This window comes from Leiobunum rupestre, chromosome 2, assembly GCF_980474605.1.
Source record: "Leiobunum rupestre chromosome 2, qqLeiRupe1.1.hap1, whole genome shotgun sequence".
NCBI lineage: Eukaryota > Metazoa > Arthropoda > Arachnida > Opiliones > Sclerosomatidae > Leiobunum > Leiobunum rupestre.
In genome coordinates, this window is record NC_143385.1 from 31,998,191 (window position 1) to 32,019,390 (window position 21,200).

General features: G+C 36.3%; 1 protein-coding gene across 2 annotated transcripts in view; it reads right to left on the reverse strand.

Annotated features, from left to right (window-relative positions):
* The window catches only part of LOC149957341 (secreted frizzled-related protein 5-like), a 76,739-nt gene that overhangs the window by 49,970 nt on the left and 5,569 nt on the right, over window positions 1–21,200 (reverse strand). The window contains exon 1 of one of the 2 annotated variants that reach the window (XM_090165524.1): window positions 16,380–16,439. The exons of the other annotated variant lie outside the window; for it this stretch is intronic. The gene's annotated coding sequence lies outside the window, so the exon portion shown is untranslated. Of the gene's footprint in view, window positions 1–16,379; window positions 16,440–21,200 lie in introns of those variants that run through there. 2 annotated transcript variants of the gene reach the window in all.

Here is a 21,200-nt window from a genome sequence, read left to right on the forward strand (position 1 = left end):
ACTTCGTTACTAGGTCTCGGTAAATTTTCTTCAAAGTGACAAACATATGGAACAATATTATAGTAATACGTCTAATGACGTAGATAATGTCTTAGAAAACCGGCAATTTAAATATATATACAGGGTGCCCACTAAAAAATGAACCAGGGCGAATATCTCAAAATCTGTTTTAGGTACGAATTTGTTATTTTTAGGTCGCATAGAGCGTGTAGGGGGAATACCTACTATGAAAATGTCGATGACCTTGAACCATGTATTTCTGAAATTTTCTCTTTTACGACCTTTGTGATTTTAGTAAATATTTTCTCGACTACCTAATTGGTCAAATCCGACCAGGTTCAAGCTATTTAGATCTAAAACGTGACTAGGAATACTTTTCTAATTGGAACCAACTTCCTTGAAGGCATGGTTCAAGGTCATCGACATTTTCATAGTAGGTGTTCCCCCTAGACATTCTATGTGACCTGGAAATTTCAAATTTGTACCTAAAACAGATTTGAGATATTCGCCGTGGCTCTTTTTTTTGTAAAAACCCTGTATAAGGGTAATGTAAATTTAATCTTAATTTTGCTAATGGTTTTATTGTAATTAAAGAGTTGATTTTTAACTACTAAAAGATAACCCGTGTCACCAAGAGTGAAATTATCAGTTACGCTTTTACCCAAGGCACCACTTTAGGCCCAAGTCATTTAGCGACTTTCAATGCTTTTAAATCGGGTAGCTGGGTTATACTGCGTAGGAGGGTGGTGGCAAGCCTTTCGTGTTACGCGAGCCAACAGCTCCCTACATTAACTATTACCTTTAAACCCATCAAACTTTATTTATAGCAAGAAGGTATTTATTGCAACCATGATCGAATTTTCCCATGGTCCAAGAGAGAGGGAACTTCACCATGGTCCATGAGGGGGGAAACTTCACCATGGTCCAAGAGGGGGGGAAACTTCACCATGGTCCAAGAGGGGGGGAAACTTCACCATGGTCCAAGAGGGGGGGAAACTTCACCATGGTCCAAGAGGGGGGGAAACTTCACCATGGTCCAAGAGGGGGGGAAACTTCACCATGGTCCAAGAGGGGGGAAACTTCACCATGGTCCAAGAGGGGGGAAACTTCACCATGGTCCAAGAGGGGGGAAACTTCACCATGGTCCAAGAGGTGGGGAACTTCACCATGGTCCAAGAGGTGGGGAACTTCACCATGGTCCAAGAGGGGGGGAACTTCACCATGGTCCAAGAGGGGGGGAACTTCACCATGGTCCAAGAGGGGGGGAACTTCACCATGGTCCAAAAGACGGGGAAAAACTTCACCATGGTACAAGAGGCGGAGGAACTTCACCTTGGTCCAAAAGGGAGGGAACTTCAAAATGGTCCAAGAGGGGGAAACTTCAACATGGTCCAAGAGGGGGAAAATTTCAACATGGTCCAAAAGTGAGGGAACTTCACCAGCGAGTGCTTGAACCTCGTCGAAAGAAGTAAGATTTAGGGAACCAATGAGATACATCCGGGCTGATGTCATTGAAATAAGGGTAAAGAAGCTTACTGTTATGCATGTAGATCATGAGGGTGGCTTAGGGAAAAACCACTAAAAATAAACTCGAAATAGTCATCCTCCCTAAGTATAAATAAATACCTCCTTTAGTCATCACTTTAGTACATTCAAATCTACACGCAAAGACAGCTTAAAAGCATTCAACTGGCGATTCTGAGAATGGCGAAAGAAATTCCATTCTGAATGGTGAATGACAAGTTAAAGCTTAGTACCGTTCCAAAGCGGATGATACACCTCTTTCATCCGCGGATGGACAAAAGCTGGGGCACCTGCGCGAGCGTGTTCTTAAGAGGACGGTTCGCTGCGAGAGGTAAGTCACTCTCGGATGACCTGTACACCGAGTTCGCGGAGTGACCAACCCCTCGGTTCGCTGCAGGGAAAAACGGATATACTTGGAAATTCACTCGAGAAACCTAACGTACGCATTTTCACGCGAAATCGGTAATCTAAGGGATAATACGTTCCCCGCTGTTCAACCAAAGGTCGAAAGTGTACCACCGCGTTACACCTACGCTGTTAGCACACTTTCAATAATAATAAATTCCGCTTAATCGCGTGGTGTTTTGCCTCGTGAAGTGTGACGTAAAATAATGTCAATGCGACTATTTATCAATATGGCTAAACCCTAAACAAATTTGAAGAAATTTAAAAACTTACTAATAGCTCGCACCGATAGGTCTTCGAGCAAACAAAAATTTTAACTCGAAGATCTATTTGGTCCGAGTTTCGCGTCTTTTTGTTTGCTCGAAGACCTATCGGTACGAGCTATTTGTAAGTTTTTAAATTTCTTCAAATTTGTTTAGGGCTTATCTTTATTATCCTTTTTTATAATGGACTAATCTACTTATTCGCTAATTTTATCATCCTTTACAATGCAGTCCATAGGTGGTTCCTTTTAACTATTTATAAATATAGTTTTTGGTTCAAAATATTCAGTGAACAGCATTCTACTTGAACTGGATGCGTGATAGCATATGTAACATAAATACTCAAAATTAACCCTCTGTTTAACATTTCCACAGAAAAAAAATTAATGAAACCAGAAAAAAATAGGGCGGAAGTACGTTTCTTACGAAATTTCGAACCACTTGCTCGATTTTTCGCGTGATTTCTTAGAGAGCACTTTTGGCGGGAAACCGCGGATGGTTACACCAACTGCTTAATGACGTAAGTAAAATGGCAAAACCATTTTGTGTGTTAGAGTTCGTGTCGTCTGTTTCTCATCTGCCTCTCTAAGGTTAAGTTTCACCCGAGTCTAGATTTAATGTTTCTGAAGATACATCTGGCTGCGCAAAGCTTTCGTTAGTCCCATCTTGTATTAATAATAGTAATTCCTACCTGGATTTATCACTTGGAAAAAAACCTAACAAGAAAATGGCTTTTGCGACAGCAGCGCCGCTTCGACGAAGTTAACGGAGAATTTCCGAAACTCCCGTAACACGTAGTCTGTAAACAAGGCCGAACCCGTAACAAACACTTAGCAAATGTACGCGGAACGCTAGAGTGATATATCCAGGTAGGAACTACTATTATTTATCCAAGGTTCCATTTGATTTTTGTAACGCCCCTTTGAATTAAAATAGTTTGCATAGTTGAATGTCTCGTTAGCCGTTTGAGTTTTGTCATCACTACAAGTACTGGCAGCCGGGTTAGCAACGCCAAGGCTTAATCGTTCGCTCCCCACTGATTAAGGGGTTTTCCCCCGAGCTCTTCGGTTTTCCCTTCCATAAAAAATTGTTGAGGTTAACGGTAATAGTTAGTGTAGGGAGCTGTTGGCTCGTTCGCGTGGCATGCAGGGCTTGCCACCACCCTCCTACGCATTGTAACCCGGCCAACCGAATTAATGGCTTTAAAAGTCGCTTGATGACTTAGGCCTAAGGTGGTGCCTTGGGTATTAGCCTAGCTGATTATTATTATTTTATTATTATTAGTGTTTGTCCAAATTTCAACCTGACTACCTTTAAAAATGGTTTGGCAAATCTTGTTTCTTGTTACTGGACAAAATAATTGCATTAATCCTTAAGTAAATGAAGTACCAAAACAGTACACGAAACTGTAAACTCGATCAGAGGATCTGTTTCGACCATTGAATTGGGAATAGGCTTCGAGCTTAGAAAAGATAGCGTCATCTACTTTAATGCCTGTCAACTTAATGTGTGAAGAAATAGCAGACAACTTTTGAATATTAGCGTTTTCCATTTGATTGCACGAGATTCGCTCCGAATCTGTCTCTCACGTCATAGATCTCGCTCCAATCGACTAGAGTAAAACTGCTTTGTTGTTTTTCGTCTGCTAGTAATTTGAATTTTCGCGTCTTGGTCTCCCATTTTGGCAAAACATCTAAAAGGAACTAGTGATGTAAGTCGGGTAAATACCCAGTGGGTAGGGTATTTTTAAATAGGTATTTACCCGGGTATTTACCCCATGCACGGGTAAATACCCAAAACTAGGGTTTTTATGATTAGGGCATTAGTTAGTATCGGGTCGAGTGGAGCTATCTGTTATCCTCCTTGTCTACATCTTTTGCTTGGTTTGGGCTTATTAGGTAGGGCAATTTGGGCAAACTACATTTTTAAAAGCAGTTTTATATTAGTCAATTTTATTTCTAGCCTGGGAGTTATTCAAAGATAAAAATAAAGGTGTTGCTTTCATATATATTGCTGTAAGGAATACAAACATTCTAATGTCAACAAAATGACAAAGTATATCAGGAAATGTTTTAATGGCCCACATGAAATGAATAAAATCCTTAATTGCTCATGTTACTGTTAGTGTTAAGTCGGGTAATAAGATAGTCATGATGAGGAGTCTGAGGAGAGCCAGGGGCAGCAGAGACTGAACTTTCAAGTGATCATCCAGATAATGAATAAATAATATTTAATAGTTATCTCATATGTAATATTACTATGTAAAATTTGCAAAAAAAGTAAAAAAACAATAATTAATATTTAATATGAGAATAACTTGATGTGTTTGTGGGTTTTTCAATTACCGTATTCTTAATTGAATAAATTAAAAAATATTTAACAAAGAAATTAAAGGTGTTTATAAACACCTGGGTATTTATGTATTTTGGGTATTTACCCGGGTAAGTACCTAAGGTATTTACCCTGCGTTATAAATACCCGGGTATTTTACATCACTAAAAGGAACACGCAAAAATTTGCTCTGATCTCGATCTCGATCTCTTGATCTGTCGACATCGGCTGATCAGTTTTGGGAGATCCGAGCACGCTAATGGAACATAAAATGTTGATCGGAGTGATCTAAAGCGCTTGAGAGCAGTCAAATGGAAAACCCTATATGAATGTTCTTTAACTGAAACGTTTATCATTTATACCGAGATAATTTTGAATGAGCAGACAGCTTTCACACATTCGATTTAAAACTCAGTTGATAGGCGGCGATACTTCTGATCCAAGTTTAAACTACGCACGAAGCTTATAGTGCCGCTATAGAATGACCTAGGCGCGTTCGGGAGTCGTAGTTTCGCGAAACAAATTCTGAAATTTCGACTCGGTGCGCTCAGCCGTCAACTCTATCATTCTACGGGTTGCGCCATTTTTCACTTTCAAAGTACATTAGTACTATTTATTCAATTGTATAGTATATAGTTCCCGCCGCTGACAGCGGATGGCGCCACCAACAAATGATAGAGTTCTCAATTTCGCGAAAGGCAGATTGAAACCGTTATTCTAGCGGCACTATTCCCGATTCAATGAGTGCAACTAAATCCTTGTACAATTAGGACGAAATCGGAACGAATATACAAGGAGAGATATTTAGCTGTAAGCCCGGGTACACGAAAACAAAATTCACTTTTTAGACAATACATATGGCGCTTTTTAATATTGTTTAGACACGTTTATATTTTCATAGGGTAACAGCGGATCGCGCCACCTAGGAGCAACAAACACAACACCCCACACAAGGAGAACGCAACCCGTACATTTTTCATTGGCTACACGCTTTAGCGCCTGCTGCCGTCGGAAGGGGAAAATTTGGAAATTGTCTTCCCCACCCGCCCGTAAAACGTTCAGCGTAAAGGCTCGTGACGCCTACAATGAAATTCGTACACAACCATTCGTTAGCGTGTTTAACGGCTAGCTGCGTTCGCTCGCACGGATAAAAACATTTTTAACTTTTAATTTCTGATGGTATTAGTTAATGGAAAATTATTATAATCCTGGTGCTATTGAAAGGTTGCCATGGAAACAAAAAATCGTGATCACAAGGCACGAGGTAAACTATGGGTTGTCAAAGCCAGAAAGACGAGATAAAGTTGTTTTGCAAAATCACCTTAACCAGCTCACCTTTTTAATTATGACGTACTTACTAGTGATTAGGTTTAGTGAGTTTAATGACTAAAAGGTTTAAAAAAGTGACTAAATAGTGACTGAAATTCTACCAAGAATGGTAAAAAAAATACTGTTTTGTTGCGTTTTTTGACTAATTACACAACCAAAATAGTAACTATATAACCATAGGAAGTTATATCACTTGAGCTAATAGGTGATTATGAAAAATATCGGTGGTCACGTGATTTGGTTAAGTACTACCAAGTTGAAAGTATCAAAATTGGCCCTTTTTGTAAATTCGTCTGGCTAGTTGGGCAAGGGTTAGCGAGATTTCTATTATTTCATTGTTCAATTTTTCCTTTTCCGTTTTGAGAGAAGTTTGCAAAGTCGTTAAATTAAGGTAATTGATTTATTAAATGAAATATTTTTAAATTCTATCCAAATTGATTTTAATTCATTTTCAGGAATAATGGAAACATGTATGTAAATATAACCTCGTGTCTTCTATTAAAATTGGGCTTGTTTCTTTATCAATACTTGGTCTAGAACTATAAGAAATAAAAAAAATATATAATAAATTTGTTAACTTTATGTATTTTAAATAATTTTAAAAAATACTAACTTTTCAAACAATCAATCCATGGTTGGTGCTTTTTACTAAACGCGGACGGCCGCGGGCCTCGGTAGGTGCAGACGAATTTAAGCAGCCGACGCTTTGTCAAAAAATAACCAACTCCCGTGAGCCTCTGCGCGCAATTCTTTTTCATAATCACCTATTCCACTTCTACAAAGTTTTTATCACTAATAACCAGGGTTGGCAAAAACAGGTTTTTGCCGGGACATGAAAAACTGGTAAAAACCGTGAAAAAATGGAAAAAAACCTGAAAAAAATAAATAAAACTCTTTTCATGCTAAATTAAACATTAATATATCTATTAAGCAAATAGGAGAGATGGAAAAAAAGCCAGAAGAAGAGTGAATAGAATAGAAGAATATACTGCTTTTATTATTTATTTTTGTATTGAATTTTGCCACTAGAGGTGGAAAAACTATGGAAGTACGATTTTCCACACGGTTTTTAACAGGAAAACCATAGGTGAAAAAAACCGTGTAAAAATCTGTGCAAACCCTGCTAATAGCTTTTTTCAACCGATTATTTGCTAATGAAAAAAATTAAAAGCGAACGGAGTTTGATTTTGTTTTATTATTTGTAAAAAAAGGGATTGTTATACAGTTTTCTAACGTTCAATGCTAAGGAAATCTAAAAATTCGAAAAAAGTGATAAATAGTAACTAATTTTGGGAAAAGTGACAGATTAAAAAAAGTGATTTTAAGTGATAAAATTTACTCAGTATTAGGCCTGCAATAAGCAATATTTCCGACCTGTTGCTGTTAATATAGTGCTTGTTGAAATAATGTTAACTTTCCAACTGTACAGTATGTAACAAGCGTTTAATTTTAGCCAGGTACCTTTATTTTTGACTTTTTACGGCTTAGAAAAAACACGACGTTCTGTTTACAGTAACTTTAGGTCCTGGCTCTCGTAAATATTACTTCTTGGCTATTTCCTTGAAGATTTTTTTATTTAAGCGCCTATTTGGCCGCGATGATCAGTCCAATATTACGTAGGACGTGAGAATATTCGTAGTACAACAAGGATATTTCGATTTCCACAATAAAATAATTAAGAGCGCCGCGTGACTCTATGGAGGATCGAGTACGCTCCCTAATGGTCATACGACCATTAAATTGGCCAGCGTCGCGGGCCTCCGAATGATCTTCGGATGGCTAATTAGCGAAGATGAATCGTTAGAAAGACGTCATGGCCGCTTCGACGATTGCGCGAATACAGAAGAACTGATCTTTGGCCAGAGATTAGACCAAAAATTACTCTATTACCGGTAAAACAAGAATTCACATATCAATTTCTATCAACGGCTCCCTTTAACGTAAGTAATAGCTCCTCCCATCCGCGGCACAAAATGGTAGGATAATGATTTCATTATCAGGATTTGATGGTACGGGGGTAAAATGATAAGAAAATGATAAGCCAAAACTATTATTATTATCGACATATATTGCTTTAGAGCGTTCTCATGAAATTCGAAGTCTTGTTGAGTTGTGGAGACCACAGTTTCCGGTACACCAAGAGACAATAGATTTTGGAAGACCGCAAGAATATAATATCAGAAAGTATATAATTCAGCTCTTAGATGATAATAATAATAATAACAATAATAATAATCACATAGGCTAATACCCAAGGCCTAAGTCATCAAGCGACTTTTAAAGTCATTAATTCGGGTGGCCGGGTAACAGGGTTCGAAAAAAAACCCGACCCAAAAATCCAAGTGGGTTTTTTTGGACCCACCCACCCCAAAAAACCCACTTGAGAAAAACCCACTTTGAAATTTCATATTTTAATGAAAAGGCATTTTTTCAAGTTGCAATGATCACTTTAATATATATATATATATTAATAGTAATTTACAAAGTTAACCGGCTTGTTAACTTAATGGTTGAGACTTGAGACTTATAACTTCAGATTTCTACCAGTCCTTTGGTTCAGCTTTGCTGCCTTTGCAGTATCTATACACTTTTACAAGCTTTTCAGCTTTTTTTTTTATTCGATTGTAGCGTGTGGGACAATTCAGTCCTCTCATCCATCTGATTAATCAGGGCGAGATATGTGTAACGGCCACGCCAACGAGGGGATACGCGGGGACAGGGGTGGGGACACCCGTGGCGGAAGTATTCCGACCACCCGTTGGGGGATTGGTGGTCGTCCTCACACGGCCTTCCACAAACTCTGCCTCCCGGACGCCTGGGATTACAGGAGTGAGCCACTACTCCCGGCGTTTTTCAGCTTTTTCTGACACAAAAAAAGTGAAGCAGTCTACCTAGCAGACGATATCTAGTCCCTACAATCTTTTTTAGCAGGGCTCGACATAAGACATTTCTAATTTCTCTTGATTTGGGTTTTTTTTTTTGACATATCATGTAATACAAATATGGAAATAGTATACTAAAATAAAAAACCCACCCGAATAAAAAAAACACGAAAAACCCACTAAAAAACCCACTGGGTTGGGCTTTTTGGATAAAACCCGGGTTTTTTCGAACCCTGCCGGGTTACAATGCGTAGGAGGGTGGTGGCAAGCCCTTCATACCACGCGAGCCTACAGCTCCCAACACTAACTTAGAGGTGGGCAAAACAGATAAATTAACTGCCAAAATATCGATTAACCATAAACATTGCGGTTAACTGTTTATTTATAGATATTATCTACGGATCGAAAGGGATTTAACATGCAAAAAATTATTTATTTTTCGGATAATCGTCGGCTGTGGATAAAAAAAGATGAAGTGATTAATTCTTATCCAAACGCCGATCACTATTACCGTTAACCTCAACAAGTTTTTTTTTGGAAGGGAAATCGAAGAGTGGGGAGATAACTTGCATACTCAACGCCGAAGAAGTGGTTCTGAGTTTTCACCCAGTGCCACAAGCTAAGATCGAACCCGACTCCTCTTGCTGCGAGGCGAAAGTGCTAACCACTCCGCCACCCCAAATAGCTGGCTCGTAGCGTCGTTAGTATAAGTCAAAGCTAAGCCCCGCCTTGAAACGGCCACCATGACCTTCGAAGTTTCATTTAAACCAAGGAATACCTCTGCGTGAGGTGCCATACCAGAGTGATTGAGAAAAATCATTCATTTTACGTCACAGATCACGAGCCGAAACGCGCCACGATCCTGCCAAATAATCACGTGACCACCATGGGCATCTTAATAGCATGGTTGATCTAAACGCGTTAACATGGCAACGAACACCAGCCACACCCCCGCCAAATCACGGATATGAACACCGCATCACGGTACAAAATTTTGCAAGATGTAAAATGTAAAAATGTCTTGATATGACTGATGAAATATTTTTGACCGTTTTCAATTGGCAGCCATTTTGTTGAATCTGTTCCATTGCGCCGAATCCCATTCGACCGAACCCAATCCCATTCGACCGAAAAAGCCGCACCTTGGCGGATTTAGGATTCGGTCTAATGGGATTGTTCCATTCGACCGAAACACCCGCACTTCTCCGGGTTTAGGATTCAGTTTTATCCGTTTCAGCATCTGTCAGAACAGCATTCAGTGTTACCTAACCTAACCTAACCTAACCTTTATAAACCTAAATAAATCCCCGTTGTGCAAGTAGACAAATCCACCTCTATTTGCTATACGTTCCATTTCAACAAACTGCGAACTGAGCGTAACTGAGCGTACCATAAAGGTATTACGTTTTAACAAAATTACTTAAAATTTTATAGCATTAATAAAAAATATTTAATTAAAAAAAGACCAAAAAATAGTTTCCAACAGACTTAAAAATTTATTAAAACGCTTCCATAAAAAATCAAAAGGAGTAGAAAGAAAAACTTATTTTTTTGCGGTCGCTCAATTGTGAATATTCCGTAGGTCGATTAGAAAAATACAAAACCCGCCTTTGGGCTAATTTCATCAAAAACATTGGCGGAATTCGGTCTAATGGGAATTCGGTCTAATGGGAATTCGGGCTAATGGGAATTCGGGCTAATGGGAATTCGGGCTAATGGGAATTCGGGCTAATGGGAATTCGGGCTAATGGGAATTCGGGCTAATGGGAATTCGGGCTAATGGGAATTCGGGCTAATGGGAATTCGGGCTAATGGGAATTCGGGCTAATGGGAATTCGGGCTAATGGGAATTCGGGCTAATGGGAATTCGGGCTAATGGGAATTCGGGCTAATGGGAATTCGGGCTAATGGGAATTCGGGCTAATGGAAATTCGGGCTAATGGAAATTCGGGCTAATGGAAATTCGGGCTAATGGAAATTCGGGCTAATGGAAATTCGGTCTAATGGAAATTCGGTCTAATGGAAATTCGGTCTAATGGAAATTCGGTCTAATGGAAATTCGGTCTAATGGGGATTCGGTCTAATGGGGATTCGGTCTAATGGGAATTCGGTCTAATGGGAATTCGGTCTAATGGGAATTCGGTCTAATGGGAATTCGGTCTAATGGGAATTCGGGCTAATGGGAATTCGGGCTAATGGGAATTCGGGCTAATGGGAATTCGGGCTAATGGGAATTCGGTCTAATGGGAATTCGGGCTAATGGGAATTCGGTCTAATGGGAATTCGGTCTAATGGGAATTCGGCGCAATGGGAATTCGGCGCAATGGGAAGATCCCATTTTGTTTCTATTTTAGGTAGGTAACCGAGTGAAGACTTGTTGGAAAGAATATCTTCACGACAATAATAATTTCAGGGACAAATAATGCGCTCGCACCATTAGGGCGCGAGCAAAGCCGGAAATAGAAAAACCACTCCAAAACACATCGTGAAAAAATGAATAAAATATATCGTATCTAAGCTTGTTTGACGCGTGTTCACACTCGGAAGCCAAATCTAGCAAATAACATCGTAAGAGATATGCAGGATGTTTCAAAGGTTATGCAATAATGTTAAGGAGTTGCATTAGGGGGTGAGTTGAGAAGTATGCCTGTTTTTTACCCATTTTCCTACGATGCGTTAAAAGAGCGCCAGAGACATGGGGTCGGATATTTACCAAAATGCCGTACACTTTATCTAAAATCGCAAAATCTTTTAACTCTCTCAATGGTAAATTAACATTGAAATCCCAAAATCACTTCAAAAAGTAATGATAAAATAGCCAAAATCTCTACGAAATCCCGAAATCCCCTACAAAAAAATGGCAAGTGTCCGACCCCTCAGCCAGAGAGCTTCAAAGTGGGGCCTACTAGCCTCTGGAAGCCGGCTGCAACAAGAAACTTCGAACTTTTATTGTAACTTGTACAAAATACACATTTTCCTACTTTGTTCTTCTGAGTTTAATTAAACTCATTGCACATTTCTTATTTACTTATTTGCTTTTTGTTATTTATCTCAATTCCCACGCATTCGCATATTTATCGTACCCCTGAAATCGCATTTCCCTGCTGCTTGCTTTTTGCTTGTTGTAGCCTACTTCCAGGGGCTAGTAGGCCACACTTTGAAGCTCTCTGGCGCTCTTTTAACTCATCGTAGGAGAAAGGAAAAAAACAGGCATACTTCTCAACTCACCCCCTACAACTCCTTCAAAATTTTTGCTTAACCTTTCGCAACACCCTATATTACGTACTTCTGATAATATATATCTAAGAAAACAAGTATTCATCGTCCTCAGGAATCCATACTTCTACTTTGAATGTTATCGCGTTGCGTAAGATCACTCAGACGGCTTTGTCCCCGCCTGCCAGAGAAAAAAATCCCCTTTGCACGCGCTCCCTCTCACGTGGTTGTTTGTTAAGTTAACATTTTGACGTCAAAAAACCATCAGCCACATCGTGACGAAAATCTGCCGCGATAAGCATTCCAAGTAGAGGTATGTATTCCTGTCTTCCAATATTTTTAAGTAACATGAACCTTCGCTGCTTTTCACTGATTTTAGGGAACTAACACTCCGTAGCTTTGGGTAGAATTTTTTTTTTTTTCAATAGGAAAAAGCATGGGGTACGTCGTGTGACGCAAAGCTGTTACGAGGGGTCGGTCATTTGGCCAAATCCCGTACAAAATTTAGGAAAAAATCCACAAATCCAAAATCCAAGAATTTTGCTCCCATAGACTTTGTATGACAAATCCACAATAAAAAATCCTGGATTTTTAAAAAATCCAAAATCCCGTACACAAAACAGGAAAATGTCCGACCCCTCGGCTGTTAGCTCCCTAGTGGCAGTGCTTTCACTAGATGTTCTATGACACGTAAGAAAAAGTTCTTTCATTTTCAAAAGACCGTGAAATTATTGGAAAATAGGTGAAATTAAAGGAATTTATAGAAAGGCATTAAAAATAAAGGAAAATATACGAAATATCGGAAGTCATATATACAGTTGCCTACGTTATTATTTAGTCTAGTGCCCGAGAAATTTCTTCAACTAACTTCTGTCATTTTAGTTCAGACAATTTCGGCCACTAGGTTCTCTCGTATCTTGACCTCGTTGCTTTGGCAACGGCAAGGTTCGGACTTTCAAAAGTCAAGACCCACAAAAAAAAATGGCGTTGCAAAGCTCCATTTTGGGTCGTTTTGCCCGAATAGAAAAGATGGAAAGCGAGCAGTCCAACTTCGTCGTCTTACAAATAGGGTCCAACGACCTGTTTCCCGACCCGGACAAAACAATCGTGGCGCCACCACTAAAATCATCATCGTAACTACGGGATATATATTTTACAAATTCTTGAAATTTCCTGACCTTTCCCTGACTTTTTACAAATTCTTAAAATTTCCTGACCTTTCCCCGACTTTTACAAATTCTTATAATTTTCTGACTTTTTACAAATTCTTAAAATTTCCTGACCTTTCCCCGACTTTTTACAAATTCTTAAAATTTCCTGACCTTTCCCCGACTTTTTACAAATTCTTAAAATTTCCTGACCTTTCCCTGACTTTTTACAAATTCTTAAAATTTCCTGACCTTTCCCCGACTTTTACAAATTCTTATAATTTTCTGACTTTTAACAAATTCTTAAAATTTCCTGACCTTTCCCTGACTTTTTACAAATTCTTAAAATTTCCTGACCTTTCCCTGACTTTTTACAAATTCTTAAAATTTCCTGACCTTTCCCCGACTTTTTACAAATTCTTAAAATTTCCTGACCTTTCCCCGACTTTTTACAAATTCTTAAAATTTCCTGACCTTTCCCTGACTTTTTACAAATTCTTAAAATTTCCTGACCTTTCCCTGACTTTTTACAAATTCTTAAAATTTCCTGACCTTTCCCTGACTTTTTACAAATTCTTAAAATTTCCTGACTTTTTACAAATTCTTAAAATTTCCTGACCTTTTCCCGACTTTTACAAATTCTTATAATTTTCTGACTTTTTACAAATTCTTAAAATTTCCTGACCTTTCCCTGACTTTTTACAAATTCTTAAAATTTCCTGACCTTTCCCTGACTTTTTACAAATTCTTAAAATTTCCTGACCTTTCCCCGACTTTTTACAAATTCTTAAAATTTCCTGACCTTTCCCCGACTTTTTACAAATTCTTAAAATTTCCTGACCTTTCCCTGACTTTTTACAAATTCTTAAAATTTCCTGACCTTTCCCTGACTTTTTACAAATTCTTAAAATTTCCTGACCTTTCCCCGACTTTTTACAAATTCTTAAAATTTCCTGACCTTTCCCCGACTTTTTACAAATTTTTTAAATTTCCTGACCTTTCCCCGACTTTTACAAATTCTTATAATTTTCTGACTTTTTACAAATTCTTAAAATTTCCTGACCTTTCCCTGACTTTTTACAAATTCTTAAAATTTCCTGACCTTTCCCCGACTTTTTACAAATTCTTAAAATTTCCTGACCTTTCCCTGACTTTTTACAAATTTTTAAAATTTCCTGACCTTTCCCTGACTTTTTACAAATTCTTAAAATTTCCTGACCTTTCCCTGACTTTTTACAAATTCTTAAAATTTCCTGACCTTTCCCCGACTTTTTACAAATTCTTAAAAGTTCCTGACCTTTCCCTGACTTTTTACAAATTCTTAAAATTTCCTGACCTTTCCCCGACTTTTTACAAATTCTTAAAATTTCCTGACCTTTCCCTGACTTTTTACAAATTCTTAAAATTTCCTGACCTTTCCCCGACTTTTTACAAATTCTTAAAATTTCCTGACCTTTCCCTGACTTTTTACAAATTTTTAAAATTTCCTGACCTTTCCCTGACTTTTTACAAATTCTTAAAATTTCCTGACCTTTCCCTGACTTTTTACAAATTCTTAAAATTTCCTGACCTTTCCCCGACTTTTTACAAATTCTTAAAAGTTCCTGACCTTTCCCTGACTTTTTACAAATTCTTAAAATTTCCTGACCTTTCCCTGACTTTTACAAATTCTTATAATTTTCTGACTTTTTACAAATTCTTAAAATTTCCTGACCTTTCCCTGACTTTTTACAAATTCTTAAAATTTCCTGACCTTTCCCCGACTTTTTACAAATTCTTAAAATTTCCTGACCTTTCCCCGACTTTTACAAATTCTTATAATTTTCTGACTTTTTACAAATTCTTAAAATTTCCTGACCTTTCCCCGACTTTTTACAAATTCTTAAAATTTCCTGACCTTTCCCCGACTTTTTACAAATTCTTAAAATTTCCTGACCTTTCCCCGACTTTTTACAAATTCTTAAAATTTCCTGACCTTTCCCTGACTTTTTACAAATTCTTAAAATTTCCTGACCTTTCCCTGACTTTTTACAAATTCTTAAAATTTCCTGACCTTTCCCTGACTTTTTACAAATTCTTAAAATTTCCTGACCTTTCCCCGACTTTTTACAAATTCTTAAAATTTCCTGACCTTTCCCCGACTTTTTACAAATTCTTAAAATTTCCTGACCTTTCCCTGACTTTTACAAATTCTTATAATTTTCTGACTTTTTACAAATTCTTAAAATTTCCTGACCTTTCCCCGACTTTTTACAAATTCTTAAAATTTCCTGACCTTTCCCCGACTTTTTACAAATTCTTAAAATTTCCTGACCTTTCCCCGACTTTTTACAAATTCTTAAAATTTCCTGACCTTTCCCCGACTTTTTACAAATTCTTAAAATTTCCTGACCTTTCCCCGACTTTTTACAAATTCTTAAAATTTCCTGACCTTTCCCTGACTTTTTACAAATTCTTAAAATTTCCTGACCTTTCCCTGACTTTTACAAATTCTTATAATTTTCTGACTTTTTACAAATTCTTAAAATTTCCTGACCTTTTACAAATTCTTAAAATTTCCTGACCTTTCCCCGACTTTTACAAATTCTTATAATTTTCTGACTTTTTACAAATTCTTAAAATTTCCTGACCTTTCCCTGACTTTTTACAAATTCTTAAAATTTCCTGACCTTTCCCTGATTTTTACAAATTCTTATAATTTTCTGACTTTTTACAAATTCTTAAAATTTCCTGACCTTTCCCCGACTTTTACAAATTCTTATAATTTTCTGACTTTTTACAAATTCTTATAATTTTCTGACTTTTTACAAATTCTTAAAATTTCCTGACCTTTCCCTGACTTTTACAAATTCTTATAATTTTCTGACCTTTCACTGATTTTTCACAAATTCTTAAACTTTCCTGACCTTTCCCCGACTTTTTAGGCTCGTTTTTGAATTTCCGGACTTTTCCCTGTTTTCCCAGAAGTTTGGCCACCGTGTCTATCTTACTAATGTTAATCGTTGAAACATGCATCTTCACAGGCACCCGCTGATCGAGTAATAGTTAGTGTAGGGAGCTTTTGGCTCACGTGGCATGAAGGGCTTGCCACTACCCTCCTACGCGTTGTAACCCGGCCACCTGCATTACTGGCTTTAAAAGTCGCTAGATGACTTAGGCCTAAGGGGGTGCCTTAGGTATTAACATAGCTGATTAATGATTTTCAAATACGGTTTTATCGGGAAAATATGGTTTACTAATAGGTAAATATCCCTACACTGTGAAATTTTTACATTTTATACCTTAAAACGAAGTAACAAAGACGGTAAATTTTGAGGACACATCCGGGATTTGGATATTCGCCTCCCACGGAATCCTCGTTTCATTGTAACGGAAATGCTGTGCTCAATCGAAACACAGGCATGGAACCACCGTGATCGCCAGGTGAACGCATCTCCGATTTAAACGTCATGGATTATTCACCCCATCCACACACGCAAAAATTAATAAAAAAATGAAAAAGAAAACGCTATTGAATAAAATATCGAACGGCAAACGCGAGGAAAAGCGCTCCTGGAAGCCAAGTACTACGTGGATACGAAGTTGCATCCGTACGTACGTAAACTCGAATATTAAGCCTCGCTTCTACCGCGGAGAACTAGTTTGGGTTGGCGTTATATGGCGAAACGGGGTTATGAATATTATACGCGGGCGCGCAGTGGCGAGATTGGACGGTTAAAATTGGAACTTTGATAGCGTTGCCACGATAACTGGACTCAACGTGCGCGAAGGGACCCGTGGAAACAATGTAGCCGTTTTCCGTTCGAACGTCAACGTCTCAATCTGTCTAATATGTAAATGTGTTCCACCTTTACTTCAGTGTAAAAGAACCGTAACTTCGACAAAATTCACTTCGAAGTTCCGATCAATTTGGAACCCCTCACAAATATACATAATACCTAAGTTTTTAGGTATGGAAATAGGTAATACTTGAGTAAATCATAGAGCTAGATCTTTGTACTATATTTTCCAAAGCAATATACTACTTCAATGAAAATTTAATAAAAATTAAATGGAAATAAAAAAAATATATAAAATAATTTAATATAATATAATATAATGTAAAATAAAATAAAATAAAAATTAAATAGAAATAAAATTAAAATTAAAATTAAAATTAAAAAAAAAATAATTTAATATAATATAATATAAAATGAAGTAAAATAAAGTAAAATAAAATAAAATAAAATAAAATGAAATGAAATAAAATAAAATAAAATAAAATAAAATAAAATAAAATGAAATAAAATTAAAATAAAATAAAATAATTGTATATAAAATAGAATAATACAAAATAAAAAATAAAATGAAAATTAAAATAAAAATAAAAATAAAAATAAAATAAAAAGTAAAATTAAATAATATACTTAAATGTTATAAAATAATATAATATAAAATAATATAATAATATAATATAATATAATATATACATAATATATAATATAATATATACATAATATATAAAATAATATAATATAATTAATAAATTAAAATAATTAATAAAATAATAGACATTCCACTATCCCTTGTTATCGTAGAATATAAATTGTTCGTATTATCAGAAGTATAGGGTGACTACTGAAAAACTCCAAAAAATTTATAGGAATATAGGAAATTCAACAGTCGATTTATAGGAGAATATAAGAGTATTTTCTTAAAAAAAAACAGGAACATATAGGAGTATTATCTTTGATAATATAGTAACATATAGGAAAATTTGCATAAATAAAATATAAATTTGTGTTAATATAAAAGAAACTATTTAAGCAGACTACGATATTCTTAATTCCGTTCAGTGCAGTTCTTTAGAGAAGCAGTTTACATTTTATCGAAGGCTTTAAGTACATCTGTATTACAAAAAGCGAACTAGGCACGCGGGAAATTCGTAAAAACCGCACGAAATACAAAATAATATCTAATTATAGGAAAATATAGGAAAAATGGTTAAATTATAGGAAAATAAAGGAAAGCATTGAAATATAGGAAAAATTATAAAATAAAGGAAGAATGGTCACCCTGGAAGTATATAGTAAAACTTTCAGCCTAATATACTACTACTTATTGCTAGCTGGAAACACTTGGAAGACGGTAGAAATTTTGAATGTGAGACGGAGATACGAGGTTATAACTCCGAGACGGGGTTCTGTTCCGCGTACATGTAAGATGTTATGTCTGTCTCTTTGTAAGTTTGCTCGTCGTCTTTCACCGAGTGTGTCCCCCGTCGCTACCCCCGTCAGTTAGTCGGCTGTCCCATGGCAAAACCTTTTAACCACCACGATCGTAATTTTGAGATATTTGACTTTTTCAAAACCTAAGTTATAAGATTTTAACGTGGTTTTTAATGCGAAAATTATAAAATCCAAAACCATTTTTTAAGTCATAAATAGTTAAATATTTAGGACTTTTACCGGAAACTTTTACAGTACTTTTGTACATGCCTTAGTAAAACTGATGCGTAAAAATCTAATTTTTCAAAAATTTGGTGGTTATAAGGTTTTACCATGGGGCAGCCGCAGTGTTCACCCACGCGTTGGCAATCATCGGGCTTGACGTCTCACAGTTTGTAATGAGAGGCCTTTATGAATATTGGCCTTATCAAAAAGTTTCAACAACTTCCCCCTTATCAGAAACTGGTATTCGATGGAAAACTCTAAGGCGGGGGGGAGAACTCCGTTCCCCCCTAGCTCCATCACTTATATCTAAAGGAGTTCGTGAAATTCTACTCTCAAGCCCAACCTCCGACCAACGCCTATCTTACCAGAACGTATTATCGTAAGTAACGTAGTAAGCGTAAGTATGACAGTTTCAATGTTTTTAATACTAATTTTCGGATCGAAGCTTTTCTTAGCACTGACAATCTCATCCAGTCGTGTATCTCAGTTAGCCTAAATTTCAGCGCAAATAGTGACCAAAACGTGACTAAATAGTGATCAAAACGTCACTAAAAAAAGTGTAGTAAAGTAAAACTCACAGCATTTTAATAGTAACTTTCTTTTTCTTAAAAGTAGTGTTTCCTTAAATTTTCTTAAACATATTAGTAATTAAATAATTAAGGTAGAAATAAGATAATCGACCTTGAAGGAAAAATATCCTATTTAAAAAAAAGAGTTTTGATATATTTGAGTTAGATTAACAATTTTTGCTAGATTAGTAGTAAAGTTCCCTATGAAATTTCACTCTGAAAAATATTTTTGTAGAGAAAACCTATCAAATTGAAAAAAGTGACTTTTAGTGACCAAATTTGAAAAAAAAGGTGACTTTTAGTGACCAAATTTGAAAAAAAAAGTGACTTTAAGTGACCAAATTTGAAAAAAAAAGACTTATAGTGACCAAATTTGAAGAAAGTGACTTTTAGTGACTGGTTTAAAAAAATGACTTTTAGTTAAAAAAAAGTGACTAAGTATCAGCCCTGTATTTAGACGCTAGGGGGCTAGGCCGGTGATTGTGTAATAACTCTGAAAATCGGTTCGGTGATTATGTTTTTGCTTATTGCAATACTTATGGATATTACGTTACTTAGGGCATTATTTATCAGATATTTGGTAAGTTATCGAGGGCTTTGTCTATATTTGCGCTGTATCTCATTATCTTCAATTTGATAGGAGATTTCTTTTGGTGTTGACATAAGTATGTAATTTTCTCAGAACGGTATTCATATATCTATACTGCTTGTGTTATTCGCTTGAAACATGTGACTTCGAAAGTTCCCAATGATTTTGCGGGAAATAGGTAATGTATAAAATTTCTAGAACGTTTAAATCGTATATAACAGGGTTGCCACAGTTTGTTTCACAATCAAATTCCCTGACTTTTCCAGGTTTTCCCTGAGTTATTTGGTGCCAAGATTTTGTATTTTTTTTACCTATATTTTAGTAATAGTTTCCTATATACAACCGAAATTAAACTCCCTGACATTTCCCTGATTGTATACCCGTATTCAAATTCCCTGACGTTTCCCTGATTTGTATACCCATATTCAAATTCCCTGACTTTTCCAGGAATTCCAGGTTTTCCAAGTACCGTGGCAACCCTGTATGATTTATAATTTCTTAAGAAGTATATTTTTTACATGTTACACTGGAAGCGGAATAATACACAAGGTAAATTTTGAGCCTCGATGCGGTGCACGCATCCGCGGTTTAGCTTACAATCCTGGGCCCGATAGAAGTGCTAGGAGCCTGATAATTTGAATGACTTACATGGATACTTAAATCGTATGATATATGTGTACTTCTGATGTTATTTATATACATATTTAGGTGGTCTAAGCAAGTAACCATAAAAATAAACGAACTAGTAGGAGTGAAGGTTCAGGGTTGCCACAGTTTTTGGCATTAAAATTTCCTGACTATTCCAGGTTTTCACTAGCTGACTTTTCCCTGACTTATTCTATGCCAAAATTTTACAATTGATAAAAAAATATTTCCCATTTGCAACCATTTTACAGATTTTCCCGGCTTTTTCCTAACTATTTCCTGACTTAATTTATGCCAAATTTGGCCATTTTTGAAGTATTTGCAACCAAAATTAAATTCCCTGGCATTTCGCTGACGTTTATAGTAATTTTTAAAACTCCCTGACTTTTCACTGATTTTTAGACACATTTAAAAATTCCCTGACTTTTCACTGATTTTTAGACACATTTAAAAATTCCCTGACTTTTCACTGATTTTTAGACACATTTAAAAATTCCCTGACTTTTCACTGATTTTTAGTCACATTTAAAAATTTCCTGACTTTTCACTGATTTTTAGACACATTTAAAAATTCCCTGACTTTTCACTGATTTTAGACACATTTAAAAATTCCCTGACTTTTCACTGATTTTTAGACACATTTAAAAATTCCCTGACTTTTCACTGATTTTTAGTCACATTTAAAAATTTCCTGACTTTTCACTGATTTTTAGACATATTTTTAAATACCCCGACTTTTCCAGGATATATCCGGTTAAAACTATACCGGTTTTTTCTTTTTGGAAAAAGCCGGTTTAATTAGTCAAGTTAGTACAGGGTTGCCAAGATTTTCCATTTCCAAATTCCTTTACCTTTCCAGGTTTTCCT